Source organism: Hemiscyllium ocellatum, assembly GCF_020745735.1.
Source record: "Hemiscyllium ocellatum isolate sHemOce1 chromosome 27 unlocalized genomic scaffold, sHemOce1.pat.X.cur. SUPER_27_unloc_13, whole genome shotgun sequence".
NCBI classification, from domain to species: domain Eukaryota; kingdom Metazoa; phylum Chordata; class Chondrichthyes; order Orectolobiformes; family Hemiscylliidae; genus Hemiscyllium; species Hemiscyllium ocellatum.
This window is the reverse complement of record NW_026867480.1, coordinates 377,622-397,863: the sequence shown is the minus strand read 5'-3', so window position 1 is coordinate 397,863 and position 20,242 is coordinate 377,622. Positions and strand designations below refer to the sequence as shown.

The window sequence follows — 20,242 nt, the reverse complement described above, 5'->3', positions numbered from 1 at the left end:
TTCAACCCCTTGAGCCGACTTCTCCATTCAATAGAATTGTGGCTGATCTGACATTCCGCACATGCACTCTCCTGCCCTTTTCCTGTAACTATTCATCCCCCAACTGATCATGAATCTATCGATCTTAGTTTTAAATGTAACATGAAGGCTGTCAACAGAGTTACTGGGATGGAGGAAGGGTGGCCTCAGGTCGAACTTGGGGACGAACACAATGCCTTCACACTTCACAATATATAACTAAGGGAATTTTTATAGTTTATAGTTAAAAATTCCTGAAGAAGGGCTCATGCCCGAAACATCGATTCTCCTGCTCCTTGGATGCTGCCTGACCTGCTGCGCTTTTCCAGCAACACATTTTCAGCTCTGATCTCCAGCACCTGCAGTCCTCGTAAATTACAAAAGAAACCTAGCACAAAATACCAAAATGTGTAGCAAAAGCTTCTATCAACACCCTCTGTCTTCTACCTTCTAGCAAGTTCTGCATCCAAATGGCTAGTTGTCCCTGCATTCCATGCGATTAAACCTTGCTCACCAGTCTCCCATGAAGACCCTTGATGAACGCCTGACTGAAGTCCATATAGATCACGTCCATCGCTATGCCCTCATCAATCCACTTTGTACTTCTTCAAAAAACTCAATCATGTTCCTGAGACATGATTTCCCAAGCATAAAGCCATGCTGGCTATCCCTAATCATTTTTTGCATTTCCAAATACATGTAAATCCTATCTCTCAGGATTCTCTCCAAAACCTTGCCCTTCACGGATGTCTGGCTCACCGGTATATAGTTCCCTGGCTTTTCCTTACCACCTTTCTTAAATAGTGGCACCATGTTAGCCACCCTCTAGCCTTCCGGCACCTCACCTGTGACTATTGATGATACAAATGTCTCAGTGAGAGGCCCAGCAATCACTTCCCCAGTTTCTCACCGAGTTTTAGTGCACTCCTGATCAGGTCCTTAGGATTTATCCGCTTCAATGCTTTTCAAGATATGCAGCAATTTCGCATCTGTAATATGGACACTTTTTCAAGATGTCACCATCTACTTTCTCACATTCTATATCTTCCATGCCCTTGTCCATAGCAAACACTGATGCACAATATCCGTTCAGCATCCACCGCACCCCCCCACCCCCCATCTCCTGCAGCTCCAAACAAAGGCCGTGTGTGGAGGGGCCCTATTCTCTCTCTTGTTATCCTTTTGTCCTCAACGTATATATATAAAAAAACCCTTTGGGTTACCCTTAACTCTATTTTCCAAAGCTATCTCATGTCTCCTTTTTGCCCTCATGATTTCCCTCTTATGTACGCTCGTACTGCCTTCATACTCTAAGGATTCACTCGATCGCTCTGTCGATACCTGACGTATGCATCCTTCTTTCTCTTAACCAAAATCTCAATTTCTCTAGTTATCCAGCATTCCCTACACCTACCAACCTTTCCTTTCACCCTAACAGGAACATACTGTGTCTGGACTCTTGTTATCTCATATTTGAAGGCTCCCCATTTTCCAGCAGTCCTTTAACCTGCGAACAACTGCCCCCAATCAGCTTTTGAAAGATCTTGTCTAATACCTGAGTCTTCATCCAATTTAGAACTTCAACTTTTAGATCGGATATATTATTTTCAATCACGATTCTAACGTTAATAGAATTATGGTTGCTGACACTTAGGATTTGCGCCCTCGCCAGTCTGTACATCCACATTTAGAATTAGAAAATTTCCTTGTACAGACTTAACAAATTCCTCTATTTGGCGGATAATTAAATGGGCAGGAGTTATACCTGGGGTCAGCTCTTCCTTCATTCCCATCAACCCAACCCCATTCCCACCCCAATAGTCCAACGGCACTTTCCACTGCAACCGCCGAATGTGTGACACCAGCCCATTTACCTGCTCCCTCCTCACTCTCCAAAGGCCCAAACTTACCTTCCAGGTGAAGCGGCACTTTACCTGCACTTACCACAACCCAGTCTACTGCATTTGCTGCTCACCTTGTGGTCTCATCTACAATGGGGAAAACGAAGCATAAACTGGGTGACTGCTGCACAGAACATCTACGTTCTGCCTGCAAAAAGGACCCTGAGATTCCAGTTGCCTGCTAATTCCACACCCCACCCTGTTCCCTGGCCGACATCTCTGTCTCAGGTTTTCTGTAGTGTCCCAGCGAAGCTCAGCACCAGCAGAACGAAGAGCACCGAAAATGACACTTGGAGACAATCCATCCCTCCGGTCCCAATATCGAATTCAGTAATTCTAGGGCCTGAACTCCATAGTGTCCTCGTCCCTTCCATACAAACCAAGCCTTGTTATTACATAGTCTGTCATTACACACTACTTATTCCTAGCCACGAACAGTCTCCATTCACCCTCCCACGTGGATCGTTATCAACTCCCTTTCCTGTTCAACAGTTCTTCCCTCGCTTTAGGGTCTGTCCTAATTTATGATTTACTGCATCCGCCTTCCTCCCACAAAATCTCCTGCATATAAACTAACGTTTTCCCAATCACCATCAATTCTATGGAAGGGTCATCGGCAAATACTGTTTTTTTTGTTTCTGATCTACAGCATCCACAGTTCTTTCAGCTTTTTATTGACGTCGAGTTGGAAATTGTTTCGAGAGACAGAATGGGAGGGAGGAGAGACAGAACAGACATGAACTGTTGATCTCCGTTGTTACTCATAACATAAAATCATTGTAGTGTGATCAATTCCCTTAAGAATGAATAGAGTTCCTGAGCTGTCTGTGAGCTTGTGGCGCAATGGTAGCGCGTCTAACTCCAGACCAGAAAATTGCGTGTTCAAATCGCATCAAGCTGATTGAAGCTGAAAATGTGTTGCTGGTTAAAGCACAGCAGGTTAGGCAGCATCCAAGGAACAGGAAATTCGACGTTTCGGGCCAGAGCCCTTCAGGAATGAGGAGAGTGTGCCAGGCAGGCTAAGATAAAAGGTAGGGAGGAGGGACTTGGGGGACGGGCGATGGAGATGTGATAGGAGGTCAAGGTGAGAGTGATAGGCCGGAGTGGAGTGGGGGCGGAGAGGTCAGCAAGAAGATTGCAGGTTAGGAGGGCAGTGCTGAGTTCGAGGGAATTGACTGAGACAAGGTGGGGGGAGGGGAAATGAGGAAACTGGAGAAATCTGAATTCATCCTTTGTGGTTGGAGGGTTCCCAGGCGGAAGATGAGGTGCTCTTCCTCCAACCGTCGTGTTGTTATGTTCTGGCGATGGAGGAGTCCAAGGACCTGCATGTCTTCGGTGGAGTGGGAGGGAGAGTTAAAGTGTTGAGCCACGGGGTGGTTGGGTTGGTTGGTCCGGGCGTTCCAGAGGTGTTCCCTGAAGCATTCCGCAAGTAGGCGGAATATAGAGGAGGCCACATCGGGTGCAGGGGACGCAATAGATGATGTGTGTGGAGGTGCAGGTGAATTTGTGGAGGATATGGAAGGATCCCTTGGGGCCTTGGAGAGAAGTAAGGGAGGAGGTGTGGGCGCAAGTTTTGCATTTCCTGCGGTTGCAGGGGAAGGTGCCGGAAGTGGAGGTTGGGTTGGTGGGGGGTGTGGACCTGACGAGGGAGTGGTCTTTGTGGAACGCTGATAGGGGCGGGGAGGGAAATATATCCCTGGTGGTGGGGTCCGTTTGGAGGTGGCGGAAATGACGGCGGATGATACACTGTATACGGAGGTTGGTGGGGTGGTAGGTGAGAACCAGTGGGGTTCTGTCTTGGTGGCGGTTGGAGGGGCGGGGCTCAAGGGCGGAGGAGCGGGAAGTGGAGGAGATGCGGTGGAGGGCATCGTCGATCACGTCTGGGGGGAATTTGCGGTCCTTGAAGAAGGAGGCCATCTGGGCTGTACGGTATTGGAACTTGTCCTCCTGGGAGCAGATGCGGTGGAGACGAAGGAATTGGGAATATGGGATGGCGTTTTTACAGGGGGCAGGGTGGGAGGAGGTGTAGTCCAGGTAGCTGTGGGAGTCAGTCGGTTTATAGTAGATATCTGTGTTGAGTCGGTCGCCCGAGATAGAAATGGAAAGGTCTAGGAAGGGGAGGGAGGAGTCTGAGACAGTCCAGGTGAATTTGAGGTCGGGATGGAAGGTGTTGGTAAAGTTGATGAACTGTTCAACCTCCTCGTGGGAGCACGAGGCAGCGCCGATACAGTCATCGATGTAGCGGAGGAAAAGGTGGGGTGTGGTGCCAGTGTAGTTGCGGAAGATGGGTGACTGTGAGGAGTTTGCACATTCTCCCAGTGTCTGCGTGGGCTTTCTCTGGGTGGTCCTGTCCAAAGATATGCAGGTCTGAGGTTTGATGAAGGCCTTCCTGCACTGAGAGCAAGTGAACAACCTCTCCCCCATGTGGACCCACCAGTGGGCCAGCAGGTCAGAAGAAAGAGCAAAGCCCTTCCTGCACTCGGGGCCGAAGAACGGCCTCTCCTCGGTGTGGACCCACTGGTGTCTCAGCAGGTGGGAAGAACTGTTGAAAGCCATCTCACACTCAGGGCATGAGAACAGCCGTCCCGGGTGTGGACCAACTGGTGTGTCCGCATGGCAGAGGAATCACTAAAGGCCTTCCCGCACTCAGGGCAGCAGAAGGGCCTTTCCTCTCTGTGGACACATTGGTGCTTCAGAACCCTTTCTAATTTCACAATATCCTTCTGATAGGAGGGAATCCAGAATTGCACACAATATTCCAAAGGTATTCCACAATATTCCAGTGTCCTGTTCAGCCACAACGTAACTTCCCAACTCCAATACTCAAGTCAGAAGATTGCGGAAGTTTTTAAAACTCACAAAATCAAACATGAAAAAATGGAAGGGCAAGCCGAACTTTTGAAGTCAACTTGGAAGCATCATTGAGAAATCGGCGGACTGGGTTTATTAGGTACCTGTTCTCCTTAAATACACTGTATACATCTTTCTCATCGGCTCTTCGTTGTTCACAAAACCAAGCTGAGTATCCTTGATCACATTATTCCTATCCATATGTTAATAAATCCTATCCCTTACAATTCTCTCTGAGACTTTGCCCATAACAGAAGTGAGACTCACCGGCCTATTGTTACTAGGGTTATCCCTACTCCCGTTCTTGAACAAGGGAACCACATTTGCTATCCTCCAGTCTTCTGGCACTATTCCTGTAGACAACGAAGTCATAAAAATCAAGGCCAATGGCTCTGCAATCTCCTCCCTTGCTTCCCAGAGAATCCTAGGATATATGCCATCAGGCCCAGGGGACTTAACTATTTTCACCCTTTCCAGAATTTCCAATACCTCTTCCCTACATACCTCATAGCCATCCACTTTAATTAGTTGTGACTCAATATTCACATCGGCAACAATGCCCTGTTCCTGAGTGAGTACTGATGAAAAGTATTCATTCAGTGTCTCCCCAAACTCTTCGGCCTCCATGCGCAACTTCCGACTACTATCCTTGACTGGACTTATTCCTACCCGAGTCATTCTTTTATTCCTGACATACCTATAGAAAGCCTTTGGGTTTTCCCTAAACCTACCAACCAAGGACTTTTCATGTCCCCTCCTTGCTGCTCTTAGCTCTCTCTTTAGATCCTCCCTGGCTACCTTATAACTCTCAATCGCCCCAATTGAACCTTTCACGCCTCATCTTTACATAGGCCGCCCTCTTCGCTTTAACAAGGGATTCCAATTCATTATTAAACCACGGGTCCCTCACACGACCCTTTCCTCCCCGCCTGACAGGTACAAACTTATCAAGGACACTCAATAGTTGATCCTTGAACAAGCTCCACATATCGATTGTGCCCTTCCCTTGAAGCCTACTTTTCCAAGCCACGCATCCTAAGTCATGCCTCACCGCATCATAATTTCCCTGCCCCCCGCTATAACTCTTGCCCTACAGTGCACACGTAACCTTCTTCATCACCAGAGTAAAAGTCACCGAATTGTGGTCACTGTCCCCAAATTGCTCACCTACCTCCAATTCTAACACCTGGCCTGATTCGTTACCCAGAACCAAATCCAGTACGGCCTCACCTCTTGTTGGCCTGTCAACATATTGTGTCAGGAAACCCTCCAGCACACATTAGACAAACACCGACCCATCTAAAGTACTCAAGCTATAGCTTTCCTAGTCAGTATCTGGAAAGTTAAAGTCCACCATAACAACCACCCTATTACTTTCACTCTTCTCCTGAATCACCCTCACAATCCTTTCTTCTACGTCTCTAGGACTATTAGGCCTGCAGAAAACTCCTAACAGGGTGACCTCACTTTTCCTATTTCTAACCTCAGCCCAAACTACCTCAGATGGCGAGTTTTCATCCATCGTCTTTCCACCGCTGTAATACTATCCTTGACAAGCAGTGCCACACCTCCCCCTCTTTTACCCCCACCTCTGACACTACTAAAACATTTAAACACTGGAACCTGCAACAGCCAATTCTGTCCCTGTTCTACCCATGTCTCCGTAATAGCCACAACATCGAAATCCCAGGTCCCAACCCACGCTGCAAGTTCACCTATCTTATTTCGTATACTTCTCGCATTGAAGTATATACACTTCAAGTCACGTTCCTGTTTAGAGGCACCCTCCTTCGAGATTGATGCCATGTTCCTAACCTCCCTACACTCAAGGTCCTGCACCCTAAAGCTACAGTCTAGGTTCCCATGCCCCTGCAGAATTAGTTTAACCACACCCCACAAAGAGCACTAGCAAACGTCCCACCAAGGATACTGGTGCCCCTCAGGTTAAGGTTTAGACCATCCTGTTTATAGAGGTCCCACCTTCCCCAGAAAGAACCCCAGTTATCCAGATACCGGAATCCCTCCCTCCTGCACCATCCCTGTAGCCACACATTTATCTGTTCTCTCTCACTATTCCTCAACTCGCGATCAAGTGGCACGGGTAACAAACCAGAGACAACAACTCTGTTTGTTCTAACTCTGCGCTTCCAACCTAACTCCCTGAAAGTATGCATAACATCCTCATCCCTCTTCCTACCTATGTCGTTGGTGCCAATGTGGACCACGACTTCGGGCTGCTCTCCGACCCCCTTAAGGACCCGGAAAACACGATCAGAGACATCACGTACCCTTGCACCTGGAGGCAACATACCAATCGTGAGTCTCTCTCGCCCCCACAAAACCACATATCTGTGCCCCAAACTATCGAGTCCCCAATAACTATTACTCTGCTCTTTTCCAACCTTCCCTTCTGAGCATTGGGAACAGGCTCCGTGCCAGAGGCCTGAACCCCACTGCTTACCCCTGGTAAGTCGTCCCCCCTACAAGTATCCAAAATGATACACTTGTTCTTCAGGGGAACGACTGCAAGGGGTCGCTGTACGGGCTGCTATCTCCAAGTACCCCTCACTATCACCCATCTGTCTGCAATCTTTGGAGTTGCTACTTCCCGAAAGCTCCGATCCATGACCCCCTCTGTCTCCTGAATGATTCTAATTTCATCCAACTCCAGCTCCCGTTCCCGAAGACGGTCTTGGAGGAGCTGGAGGTGGGTGCACTTATGGCAAGTGTAATCAGCAGTGACGACCATGGCATCCCTCAACTCAAACATGTTACAAGAGGAACATTGCACTGTCTTCACTGCCATCCCTCTAAAAGTAACCTTTAAAGAAAACTAGGTCTGAAGAATAGAACAAGCAAAATGCAGCACTTACCTGCTTACCGTAACGGATCTTATTATAAGGTTAGAGGAGGAGGGCGGGTGGGAGGGACTACCCCTGTAGTGCCTCGGGTTACTCTCCTGCGCGCATTTATAGGAAGAGAAACCTACCCAGGTTAGCTTGCGCTACACCAGCTTCCGGGTCCACTCCGCGCTTTTTTCCAATAAAGGCGCGCAGGAGAGTCCCGGAGATGTGACTTGACTCTAAGTCTCCCCAATGTTATAGAGATCGCAATGTAACAAAAAAGTTACATTGATGGATGCACCGGTGAAAGTCTTCTTACTGCTGCAGCCCGGGTTCGATTCCCGGGCAGCGAGGCCATTTTCTGCAGAGCTACAAGGGCGGCTTTATGTCTCCCTGGTGGTCTAGTGGTTAGGATTTGGCGCTCTCACCGCCGCGGCCCGGGTTCGATTCCCGGTCAGGGAAGCTGTTTTTGGCTGGCCTACGGGCTGTCCATTCTTCTGAAATGCGCTTTACAGTTGTTTCTTGATCTTCACCGTACCTGGGTGCTGCAGTGTGATGTAGCTCGTTGAAATGACATCCTGATGCAGATTTGTTTGCATGTGTGGGGATGATTGCTTCTGCAGCTTAAGTACTTGGTTCGCGTGTGTTGTTTCCTGTAGACGCTGTTTTGAATTGACCATTGACTGTTCGCTCTACTGTGACATCTAGAACAACAGCACTTTTTGTTGTTCTCGTCTTTTGTGAATTTTATGCCAGTAAGGAGATTGTTGATGGTGTTGTAGGTTTCCTCTAAGTTGTTTCACGTTGTGATGACAAAAGTGTCATCACTGTAGCCGACCCAAAGTTTGGGTTGGATCTTTGGAAGGGCTGTTTGTTCGAAACTCTGCATTATTGCTTCTGTTAGGAATCCTGATATTGGTGGTTTCATGGGTGTTCCGTTGATTTGTTTGTTAGTCTTGTTACTGAATAGGAAGTGGGAGCTAAGGCACAGCTCCACGAGCTTGACAGTGTTATCTTTGCTGATGAAGTTGGTGCTGTTTGGTGTTTATGTCTTTGGTTCTTCAAGTAGTGTCTTCAGTTTTCTTTGGTCACGTTGATGTTAATGGATGTGAACAGGGCTGTATGCCAAAGGACAGTATTATTCCATCGTCTTCTATCTTGTTGTCTTTGGTGTTCAAGAATTCTTGGATGGAGTAACTGGAGTGGCGTGAGTCTTCGACTTGGTGTTTTAGTCTCAGTGGAGGTCTTTGACTAGTCTGTATATTGGTGTTCCAAGTGGTGAGACTGTGGCCTGAGGGGGGCTCCTGGTTTGAAGAGGAGGAGAACAGCAACAAAGTGCCATTCCTAGATGTCACAGTAGAGCGAACAGTCAATGAGAAACTTCAAACTAGCGTCGACAGAAAAACAACACATGCAAACCAAATACTTAACCGCAGAAGCAACCATCCCAACACCCACAAACGAGTGAACAATCCTCATTCTACCGGCGGAGCAGGTAAGGGCTGTTTGGCGGTGTCTGTTCGTAGACGCGGTTACGTTTGTTTCACGGTTTAAATTTAAATATCTTTTTCGAAAAAAGCGCGGAGCGGACCCGGAAGCTGGTGTAGCGCAAACTTACCTGGGTAGTTTTTTTTCCCCAATAAAGGCGCGCAGGAGAGAAACCCGAGGCACTACAGGGGTATCCCTCTGACAGTGGTGTGGAAAAATTGTGTCACGTTCCCTTTTTGCTTTGTTGTTACTAATGGATTACGTATCCCTCTACTTGCTAGAGATCTCCTCTGTCCTCTAACTATTACTATTGAACGTCATGATGCTAGTATCCTGATTCAGGTTCCACCTCATTTTGTTCAATGCATCAATACCAAACCAAAGCCACCTCGATGGTGGTGATTTGATTTGGATCCTTACGCTTTTGATCCTATTTTACATAACGTCCCTCACCGCCACATTACTTTAGCTTATGACTCATCCGGGAATGATCTCAGACTTGAACACATATTATAATCCCTTACTGGGCGCTACTCAGCACGCTTGGGTGATTGGTGAGATCAGGTCACCAGCTGGTGGCGTTCTTTTCGTGTCAGTTCCTCCTCATAGCTGGAAAACTGACCCTCTCATTTTCCCCCGTGTCACCACTCATTTGAACCCAGAACACAAAGTCCAATATGTAGGTTTTGACGCTAAGACTCTTTTTGACCATGCTGATCAAACTTGGCGTGAAATTCAGCTGCTTGCTCAAGGATTAATCCTATTTTATGCACAGCCTTTGTCGATACATGGCAGCCTTCATCATCATCATGTCTACCCTCGCCCGCAGGGCGCAGTATATCCTGGAATGTGGGTGGACTCCAAAACACAAGTGGGCCTTGCTCAGGTCCCACCCATCTCCATTTTGACCAAAGCTCATTCTGTCCTCCTGTCTATATCTCAATACTCCCTGAAACCTGTCATTGATTCATTTCTACAGCAAGGCCTTCTGGTCCCATGCCATTCTTCTGTCAATACACCTATCTTTCCGATCCCTAAGCCAGGATGTCCTGAATGTTGTTCACGACCTTCGTGAAGTAAATAAAATCATTGAGGCTCATAATCCTCCAGTTGCCAATCCTGCTACTATCCTCAGCCAAGTTCCAGTTGATGCCAAGATCTTCACTGTCGTTGACCTCCAACATGCATTCTTTTGTCTTCCTTTGCATCCAAATAACCCAATACATTTTTGCCTTCTTTTAAGGGCCACCAATATACGTGGACTTGCCTACCTCAAGGGTTTATTCACTCGCCCACACTCTTTTCAGAGAGTTTTCATGCCCAGCAAAAATTATTTGAATTTCCTGAAGACGCTACCCTAGTTCAATACATTGATGACCTCCTCGCTAGCCCTGACAAAGTGTCCAATCACGCTGACTCCACGACCTTTCTCAACCATCCAATCAATGTGGTTATATTGTACCCCACCAACAAAGTTAAGACTAATCAGAAAGAAGTTAAGTTCCTAATGAGCCTTAACGGTATGAACTCACTCCAAAACAACAAGTCTTTACGGAGCTTAAAACGACCCTCTTTTCAGCACCAGGCTAGGCCAACGTTTGTATGACTGCCACTTTCATCTTTATGTTGCCATCCTTGATACCTGTGCTACAGCTGTTCTCACCCAGCAACATGGCTCCTCTTGGTGCCCTATTGCCTATTATGCTACTAAGCTTGACCCTGTTGCTCAAGGTATGCCTTTCTGCACCCAGATTCTTTCTGCCATCCACACTCTGGTAGTGGCTGCCTCTAATATAACTTTACATCAAAATGTAGAAGTCTGTACCTCGCATTCTGCAGTATCCTCGCTGATTTCTAAACATACTCTGCACCCCGCTATGGTTCGTATCAGTCGCTATGAGATTTCATTACTTTTGAATCCATTTCTCTCCTTTAAATACTGCTCTAACATTAACCCCCCTACATTCCTGCAGGAAGAACCGCTTGAACTGCCTGATCCTCCCCATGATTGTGTTTTCATAAATGAACTTGTAACTAAACCATCTTCTGATCTTACGGACGACACAGATGTGATCAACAAAACGGGTCAAGATGCAGGGAAGATACCTGCCCAACTGTCGTCTGATTCATGTGGATGGAAGTTTAATTGCTGGCTATGATCGCTGTGTGGATGGATCGTGTGGGATGTACTGATAGTCATTGGTCTCATCCTAGGAATATACACTGTTGTCTGCTTATGCGTGAAATGGACTGTGCATTGTTTTTCACCTAAGCCAAAGAGGAATCTGGTTATTTGACCCTTGTCTACCCCTCTAACTCCATGCCCGAACTTCCATGTTGAAATCCTGTATCTTTCAGACTCTGCTCCTCTGGACGATGACCTGGCAGAGGAGGCACTTGACTTATTTGAAAATACAAATTGACTGGATGGACTAATTATAGTTATAAGCCAAGTAGTTGTCATGAAATAACAAAAGGAGGGAATAAGAAAGTCTATAGCCATAAAACTTGTCTTTCAACATTTAAACTAAAATGTAATGTTGAATTATAGAGCACATTTGCTGCACACTAAAAAATAGACAGGCAGGGAGGCTTGGTAAAAGGGGAGAACTCAAGGTATGCAGAAGATAACCAAGTGATAACGGAATACCCGTAGGCAATTAAGAACATTTGCCTAAACAGTGAATCTGTGTAAAAAGGACACAGAGTGATAACATTCATGGCTGTTCCCTTGTGAAATTAATGACAGCGTTTGATTCTGACCCCGAAACGAAATTCAGTACTATCAAAGGCCTTGTAATTGACAGTCAGGAACTGTTAATTATAATGAATTCTTATTACCCCTTGCAAGCTAGGCAAACCGAGGGAAAACACCTTTGCTGTTACAACTCCCTGACTTGAGAGTTCAAAAGGACGAGAGAAAGAGAAACCATTATAGCACTGGTGCTCCCGAAGCCATTAAAAAAATTAACTCTTAGTGCTTACCTGCTTTGGATTGAACGTAATTGTATTTTTGAGAATTTATGATGGTATTGAGTAGCCATTACCGGTTATTAAATATGAACTCTGTAAAAGGTAACATTGATGAAGCTTTAACTTACTTGCTGTTCTTGCAGACCACTCTACAGACCTTTCAGACTGCCCCACTGTCAATTCCAACTCATCAGATCTTATGTCTTATTTGAATCACAACCCTGAAAAGAAAGCATGTTTAATTCGAAGACTAATGAATCAGTTTAAATGCAACCTTTTGGTAACATCTCAGCCTCAGGTACAGTATGATTCAGTGCCTAAAAAGCAGGGGTCTGCTCCTCGCTTGGAAATTATTCTAGGCCTAACATTGAAGAGATTCTGGCACAATGTGTCAGCAAGCCATTTTATGGTCAAAAGTTTGCCCTCTTGCTAAGAAGCCATTTTGGAAAACAGTTGTATCTGACCTGTGACCTGTGCAAGGTTAGGAACTCTCCAATTAGCTCAGATTGGTACCTCTTTATGATGGGAGATTATCTCGCTAGCAGGCTCCTAACTTGGCTGGGTATGTTTTTCCCACCCGATGAATGGCTTAGGGCCTGTGGGAGTGATTAGTCAAGCGTACAGTGACCTGTCAATTAACCTTTCTTCCTTTCGAATTAAGAACATTCAATGTTTTTGTAAATCTTTGTGTAAAGGAAACCACTTTGTATCAGTACATCAGAGTAACCTGCCAGGGCACTTGAAGAGTTGGACCCCTACTCTCCTAGGTTACTAGAACCTAGCGAGTTTAGCTTATCAGTATCAATGGAGCTATTGGTAAACAAAGGGGATAACTAAAATTAGTTATAGGAAGAGAAACCTACCCAGGTTAGCTTGCGCTACACCAGCTTCCGGGTCCACTCCGCGCTTTTTTCCAATAAAGGCGCGCAGGAGAGTCCCGGAGATGTGACTTGACTCTAAGTCTCCCCAATGTTATAGAGATCGCAATGTAACAAAAAAGTTACATTGATGGATGCACCGGTGAAAGTCTTCTTACTGCTGCAGCCCGGGTTCGATTCCCGGGCAGCGAGGCCATTTTCTGCAGAGCTACAAGGGCGGCTTTATGTCTCCCTGGTGGTCTAGTGGTTAGGATTTGGCGCTCTCACCGCCGCGGCCCGGGTTCGATTCCCGGTCAGGGAAGCTGTTTTTGGCTGGCCTACGGGCTGTCCATTCTTCTGAAATGCGCTTTACAGTTGTTTCTTGATCTTCACCGTACCTGGGTGCTGCAGTGTGATGTAGCTCGTTGAAATGACATCCTGATGCAGATTTGTTTGCATGTGTGGGGATGATTGCTTCTGCAGCTTAAGTACTTGGTTCGCGTGTGTTGTTTCCTGTAGACGCTGTTTTGAATTGACCATTGACTGTTCGCTCTACTGTGACATCTAGAACAACAGCACTTTTTGTTGTTCTCGTCTTTTGTGAATTTTATGCCAGTAAGGAGATTGTTGATGGTGTTGTAGGTTTCCTCTAAGTTGTTTCACGTTGTGATGACAAAAGTGTCATCACTGTAGCCGACCCAAAGTTTGGGTTGGATCTTTGGAAGGGCTGTTTGTTCGAAACTCTGCATTATTGCTTCTGTTAGGAATCCTGATATTGGTGGTTTCATGGGTGTTCCGTTGATTTGTTTGTTAGTCTTGTTACTGAATAGGAAGTGGGAGCTAAGGCACAGCTCCACGAGCTTGACAGTGTTATCTTTGCTGATGAAGTTGGTGCTGTTTGGTGTTTATGTCTTTGGTTCTTCAAGTAGTGTCTTCAGTTTTCTTTGGTCACGTTGATGTTAATGGATGTGAACAGGGCTGTATGCCAAAGGACAGTATTATTCCATCGTCTTCTATCTTGTTGTCTTTGGTGTTCAAGAATTCTTGGATGGAGTAACTGGAGTGGCGTGAGTCTTCGACTTGGTGTTTTAGTCTCAGTGGAGGTCTTTGACTAGTCTGTATATTGGTGTTCCAAGTGGTGAGACTGTGGCCTGAGGGGGGCTCCTGGTTTGAAGAGGAGGAGAACAGCAACAAAGTGCCATTCCTAGATGTCACAGTAGAGCGAACAGTCAATGAGAAACTTCAAACTAGCGTCGACAGAAAAACAACACATGCAAACCAAATACTTAACCGCAGAAGCAACCATCCCAACACCCACAAACGAGTGAACAATCCTCATTCTACCGGCGGAGCAGGTAAGGGCTGTTTGGCGGTGTCTGTTCGTAGACGCGGTTACGTTTGTTTCACGGTTTAAATTTAAATATCTTTTTCGAAAAAAGCGCGGAGCGGACCCGGAAGCTGGTGTAGCGCAAACTTACCTGGGTAGTTTTTTTTCCCCAATAAAGGCGCGCAGGAGAGAAACCCGAGGCACTACAGGGGTATCCCTCTGACAGTGGTGTGGAAAAATTGTGTCACGTTCCCTTTTTGCTTTGTTGTTACTAATGGATTACGTATCCCTCTACTTGCTAGAGATCTCCTCTGTCCTCTAACTATTACTATTGAACGTCATGATGCTAGTATCCTGATTCAGGTTCCACCTCATTTTGTTCAATGCATCAATACCAAACCAAAGCCACCTCGATGGTGGTGATTTGATTTGGATCCTTACGCTTTTGATCCTATTTTACATAACGTCCCTCACCGCCACATTACTTTAGCTTATGACTCATCCGGGAATGATCTCAGACTTGAACACATATTATAATCCCTTACTGGGCGCTACTCAGCACGCTTGGGTGATTGGTGAGATCAGGTCACCAGCTGGTGGCGTTCTTTTCGTGTCAGTTCCTCCTCATAGCTGGAAAACTGACCCTCTCATTTTCCCCCGTGTCACCACTCATTTGAACCCAGAACACAAAGTCCAATATGTAGGTTTTGACGCTAAGACTCTTTTTGACCATGCTGATCAAACTTGGCGTGAAATTCAGCTGCTTGCTCAAGGATTAATCCTATTTTATGCACAGCCTTTGTCGATACATGGCAGCCTTCATCATCATCATGTCTACCCTCGCCCGCAGGGCGCAGTATATCCTGGAATGTGGGTGGACTCCAAAACACAAGTGGGCCTTGCTCAGGTCCCACCCATCTCCATTTTGACCAAAGCTCATTCTGTCCTCCTGTCTATATCTCAATACTCCCTGAAACCTGTCATTGATTCATTTCTACAGCAAGGCCTTCTGGTCCCATGCCATTCTTCTGTCAATACACCTATCTTTCCGATCCCTAAGCCAGGATGTCCTGAATGTTGTTCACGACCTTCGTGAAGTAAATAAAATCATTGAGGCTCATAATCCTCCAGTTGCCAATCCTGCTACTATCCTCAGCCAAGTTCCAGTTGATGCCAAGATCTTCACTGTCGTTGACCTCCAACATGCATTCTTTTGTCTTCCTTTGCATCCAAATAACCCAATACATTTTTGCCTTCTTTTAAGGGCCACCAATATACGTGGACTTGCCTACCTCAAGGGTTTATTCACTCGCCCACACTCTTTTCAGAGAGTTTTCATGCCCAGCAAAAATTATTTGAATTTCCTGAAGACGCTACCCTAGTTCAATACATTGATGACCTCCTCGCTAGCCCTGACAAAGTGTCCAATCACGCTGACTCCACGACCTTTCTCAACCATCCAATCAATGTGGTTATATTGTACCCCCCCAACAAAGTTAAGACTAATCAGAAAGAAGTTAAGTTCCTAATGAGCCTTAACGGTATGAACTCACTCCAAAACAACAAGTCTTTACGGAGCTTAAAACGACCCTCTTTTCAGCACCAGGCTAGGCCAACGTTTGTATGACTGCCACTTTCATCTTTATGTTGCCATCCTTGATACCTGTGCTACAGCTGTTCTCACCCAGCAACATGGCTCCTCTTGGTGCCCTATTGCCTATTATGCTACTAAGCTTGACCCTGTTGCTCAAGGTATGCCTTTCTGCACCCAGATTCTTTCTGCCATCCACACTCTGGTAGTGGCTGCCTCTAATATAACTTTACATCAAAATGTAGAAGTCTGTACCTCGCATTCTGCAGTATCCTCGCTGATTTCTAAACATACTCTGCACCCCGCTATGGTTCGTATCAGTCGCTATGAGATTTCATTACTTTTGAATCCATTTCTCTCCTTTAAATACTGCTCTAACATTAACCCCCCTACATTCCTGCAGGAAGAACCGCTTGAACTGCCTGATCCTCCCCATGATTGTGTTTTCATAAATGAACTTGTAACTAAACCATCTTCTGATCTTACGGACGACACAGATGTGATCAACAAAACGGGTCAAGATGCAGGGAAGATACCTGCCCAACTGTCGTCTGATTCATGTGGATGGAAGTTTAATTGCTGGCTATGATCGCTGTGTGGATGGATCGTGTGGGATGTACTGATAGTCATTGGTCTCATCCTAGGAATATACACTGTTGTCTGCTTATGCGTGAAATGGACTGTGCATTGTTTTTCACCTAAGCCAAAGAGGAATCTGGTTATTTGACCCTTGTCTACCCCTCTAACTCCATGCCCGAACTTCCATGTTGAAATCCTGTATCTTTCAGACTCTGCTCCTCTGGACGATGACCTGGCAGAGGAGGCACTTGACTTATTTGAAAATACAAATTGACTGGATGGACTAATTATAGTTATAAGCCAAGTAGTTGTCATGAAATAACAAAAGGAGGGAATAAGAAAGTCTATAGCCATAAAACTTGTCTTTCAACATTTAAACTAAAATGTAATGTTGAATTATAGAGCACATTTGCTGCACACTAAAAAATAGACAGGCAGGGAGGCTTGGTAAAAGGGGAGAACTCAAGGTATGCAGAAGATAACCAAGTGATAACGGAATACCCGTAGGCAATTAAGAACATTTGCCTAAACAGTGAATCTGTGTAAAAAGGACACAGAGTGATAACATTCATGGCTGTTCCCTTGTGAAATTAATGACAGCGTTTGATTCTGACCCCGAAACGAAATTCAGTACTATCAAAGGCCTTGTAATTGACAGTCAGGAACTGTTAATTATAATGAATTCTTATTACCCCTTGCAAGCTAGGCAAACCGAGGGAAAACACCTTTGCTGTTACAACTCCCTGACTTGAGAGTTCAAAAGGACGAGAGAAAGAGAAACCATTATAGCACTGGTGCTCCCGAAGCCATTAAAAAAATTAACTCTTAGTGCTTACCTGCTTTGGATTGAACGTAATTGTATTTTTGAGAATTTATGATGGTATTGAGTAGCCATTACCGGTTATTAAATATGAACTCTGTAAAAGGTAACATTGATGAAGCTTTAACTTACTTGCTGTTCTTGCAGACCACTCTACAGACCTTTCAGACTGCCCCACTGTCAATTCCAACTCATCAGATCTTATGTCTTATTTGAATCACAACCCTGAAAAGAAAGCATGTTTAATTCGAAGACTAATGAATCAGTTTAAATGCAACCTTTTGGTAACATCTCAGCCTCAGGTACAGTATGATTCAGTGCCTAAAAAGCAGGGGTCTGCTCCTCGCTTGGAAATTATTCTAGGCCTAACATTGAAGAGATTCTGGCACAATGTGTCAGCAAGCCATTTTATGGTCAAAAGTTTGCCCTCTTGCTAAGAAGCCATTTTGGAAAACAGTTGTATCTGACCTGTGACCTGTGCAAGGTTAGGAACTCTCCAATTAGCTCAGATTGGTACCTCTTTATGATAGGAGATTATCTCGCTAGCAGGCTCCTAACTTGGCTGGGTATGTTTTTCCCACCCGATGAATGGCTTAGGGCCTGTGGGAGTGATTAGTCAAGCGTACAGTGACCTGTCAATTAACCTTTCTTCCTTTCGAATTAAGAACATTCAATGTTTTTGTAAATCTTTGTGTAAAGGAAACCACTTTGTATCAGTACATCAGAGTAACCTGCCAGGGCACTTGAAGAGTTGGACCCCTACTCTCCTAGGTTACTAGAACCTAGCGAGTTTAGCTTATCAGTATCAATGGAGCTATTGGTAAACAAAGGGGATAACTAAAATTAGTTATAGGAAGAGAAACCTACCCAGGTTAGCTTGCGCTACACCAGCTTCCGGGTCCACTCCGCGCTTTTTTCCAATAAAGGCGCGCAGGAGAGTCCCGGAGATGTGACTTGACTCTAAGTCTCCCCAATGTTATAGAGATCGCAATGTAACAAAAAAGTTACATTGATGGATGCACCGGTGAAAGTCTTCTTACTGCTGCAGCCCGGGTTCGATTCCCGGGCAGCGAGGCCATTTTCTGCAGAGCTACAAGGGCGGCTTTATGTCTCCCTGGTGGTCTAGTGGTTAGGATTTGGCGCTCTCACCGCCGCGGCCCGGGTTCGATTCCCGGTCAGGGAAGCTGTTTTTAGCTGGCCTACGGGCTGTCCATTCTTCTGAAATGCGCTTTACAGTTGTTTCTTGATCTTCACCGTACCTGGGTGCTGCAGTGTGATGTAGCTCGTTGAAATGACATCCTGATGCAGATTTGTTTGCATGTGTGGGGATGATTGCTTCTGCAGCTTAAGTACTTGGTTCGCGTGTGTTGTTTCCTGTAGACGCTGTTTTGAATTGACCATTGACTGTTCGCTCTACTGTGACATCTAGAACAACAGCACTTTTTGTTGTTCTCGTCTTTTGTGAATTTTATGCCAGTAAGGAGATTGTTGATGGTGTTGTAGGTTTCCTCTAAGTTGTTTCACGTTGTGATGACAAAAGTGTCATCACTGTAGCCGACCCAAAGTTTGGGTTGGATCTTTGGAAGGGCTGTTTGTTCGAAACTCTGCATTATTGCTTCTGTTAGGAATCCTGATATTGGTGGTTTCATGGGTGTTCCGTTGATTTGTTTGTTAGTCTTGTTACTGAATAGGAAGTGGGAGCTAAGGCACAGCTCCACGAGCTTGACAGTGTTATCTTTGCTGATGAAGTTGGTGCTGTTTGGTGTTTATGTCTTTGGTTCTTCAAGTAGTGTCTTCAGTTTTCTTTGGTCACGTTGATGTTAATGGATGTGAACAGGGCTGTATGCCAAAGGACAGTATTATTCCATCGTCTTCTATCTTGTTGTCTTTGGTGTTCAAGAATTCTTGGATGGAGTAACTGGAGTGGCGTGAGTCTTCGACTTGGTGTTTTAGTCTCAGTGGAGGTCTTTGACTAGTCTGTATATTGGTGTTCCAAGTGGTGAGACTGTGGCCTGAGGGGGGCTCCTGGTTTGAAGAGGAGGAGAACAGCAACAAAGTGCCATTCCTAGATGTCACAGTAGAGCGAACAGTCAATGAGAAACTTCAAACTAGCGTCGACAGAAAAACAACACATGCAAACCAAATACTTAACCGCAGAAGCAACCATCCCAACACCCACAAACGAGTGAACAATCCTCATTCTACCGGCGGAGCAGGTAAGGGCTGTTTGGCGGTGTCTGTTCGTAGACGCGGTTACGTTTGTTTCACGGTTTAAATTTAAATATCTTTTTCGAAAAAAGCGCGGAGCGGACCCGGAAGCTGGTGTAGCGCAAACTTACCTGGGTAGTTTTTTTTCCCCAATAAAGGCGCGCAGGAGAGAAACCCGAGGCACTACAGGGGTATCCCTCTGACAGTGGTGTGGAAAAATTGTGTCACGTTCCCTTTTTGCTTTGTTGTTACTAATGGATTACGTATCCCTCTACTTGCTAGAGATCTCCTCTGTCCTCTAACTATTACTATTGAACGTCATGATGCTAGTATCCTGATTCAGGTTCCACCTCATTTTGTTCAATGCATCAATACCAAACCAAAGCCACCTCGATGGTGGTGATTTGATTTGGATCCTTACGCTTTTGATCCTATTTTACATAACGTCCCTCACCGCCACATTACTTTAGCTTATGACTCATCCGGGAATGATCTCAGACTTGAACACATATTATAATCCCTTACTGGGCGCTACTCAGCACGCTTGGGTGATTGGTGAGATCAGGTCACCAGCTGGTGGCGTTCTTTTCGTGTCAGTTCCTCCTCATAGCTGGAAAACTGACCCTCTCATTTTCCCCCGTGTCACCACTCATTTGAACCCAGAACACAAAGTCCAATATGTAGGTTTTGACGCTAAGACTCTTTTTGACCATGCTGATCAAACTTGGCGTGAAATTCAGCTGCTTGCTCAAGGATTAATCCTATTTTATGCACAGCCTTTGTCGAT

General features: G+C 45.6%; 3 non-coding genes across 3 annotated transcripts; all 3 read left to right on the top strand.

The window, feature by feature from the left end:
* The first annotated feature begins 8,002 nt into the window (after positions 1-8,002).
* On the top strand, positions 8,003-8,074 carry trnae-cuc (transfer RNA glutamic acid (anticodon CUC)). The gene has a single exon. It is a non-coding gene; the product is annotated as a tRNA-Glu (tRNA).
* A 5,106-nt stretch (positions 8,075-13,180) lies between these two features.
* trnae-cuc (transfer RNA glutamic acid (anticodon CUC)) lies at positions 13,181-13,252 on the top strand. Its single transcript has one exon. It is a non-coding gene; the product is annotated as a tRNA-Glu (tRNA).
* Positions 13,253-18,358: 5,106 nt separating this feature from the next.
* On the top strand, positions 18,359-18,430 carry trnae-cuc (transfer RNA glutamic acid (anticodon CUC)). Its single transcript has one exon. It is a non-coding gene; the product is annotated as a tRNA-Glu (tRNA).
* Positions 18,431-20,242: the final 1,812 nt, after the last annotated feature.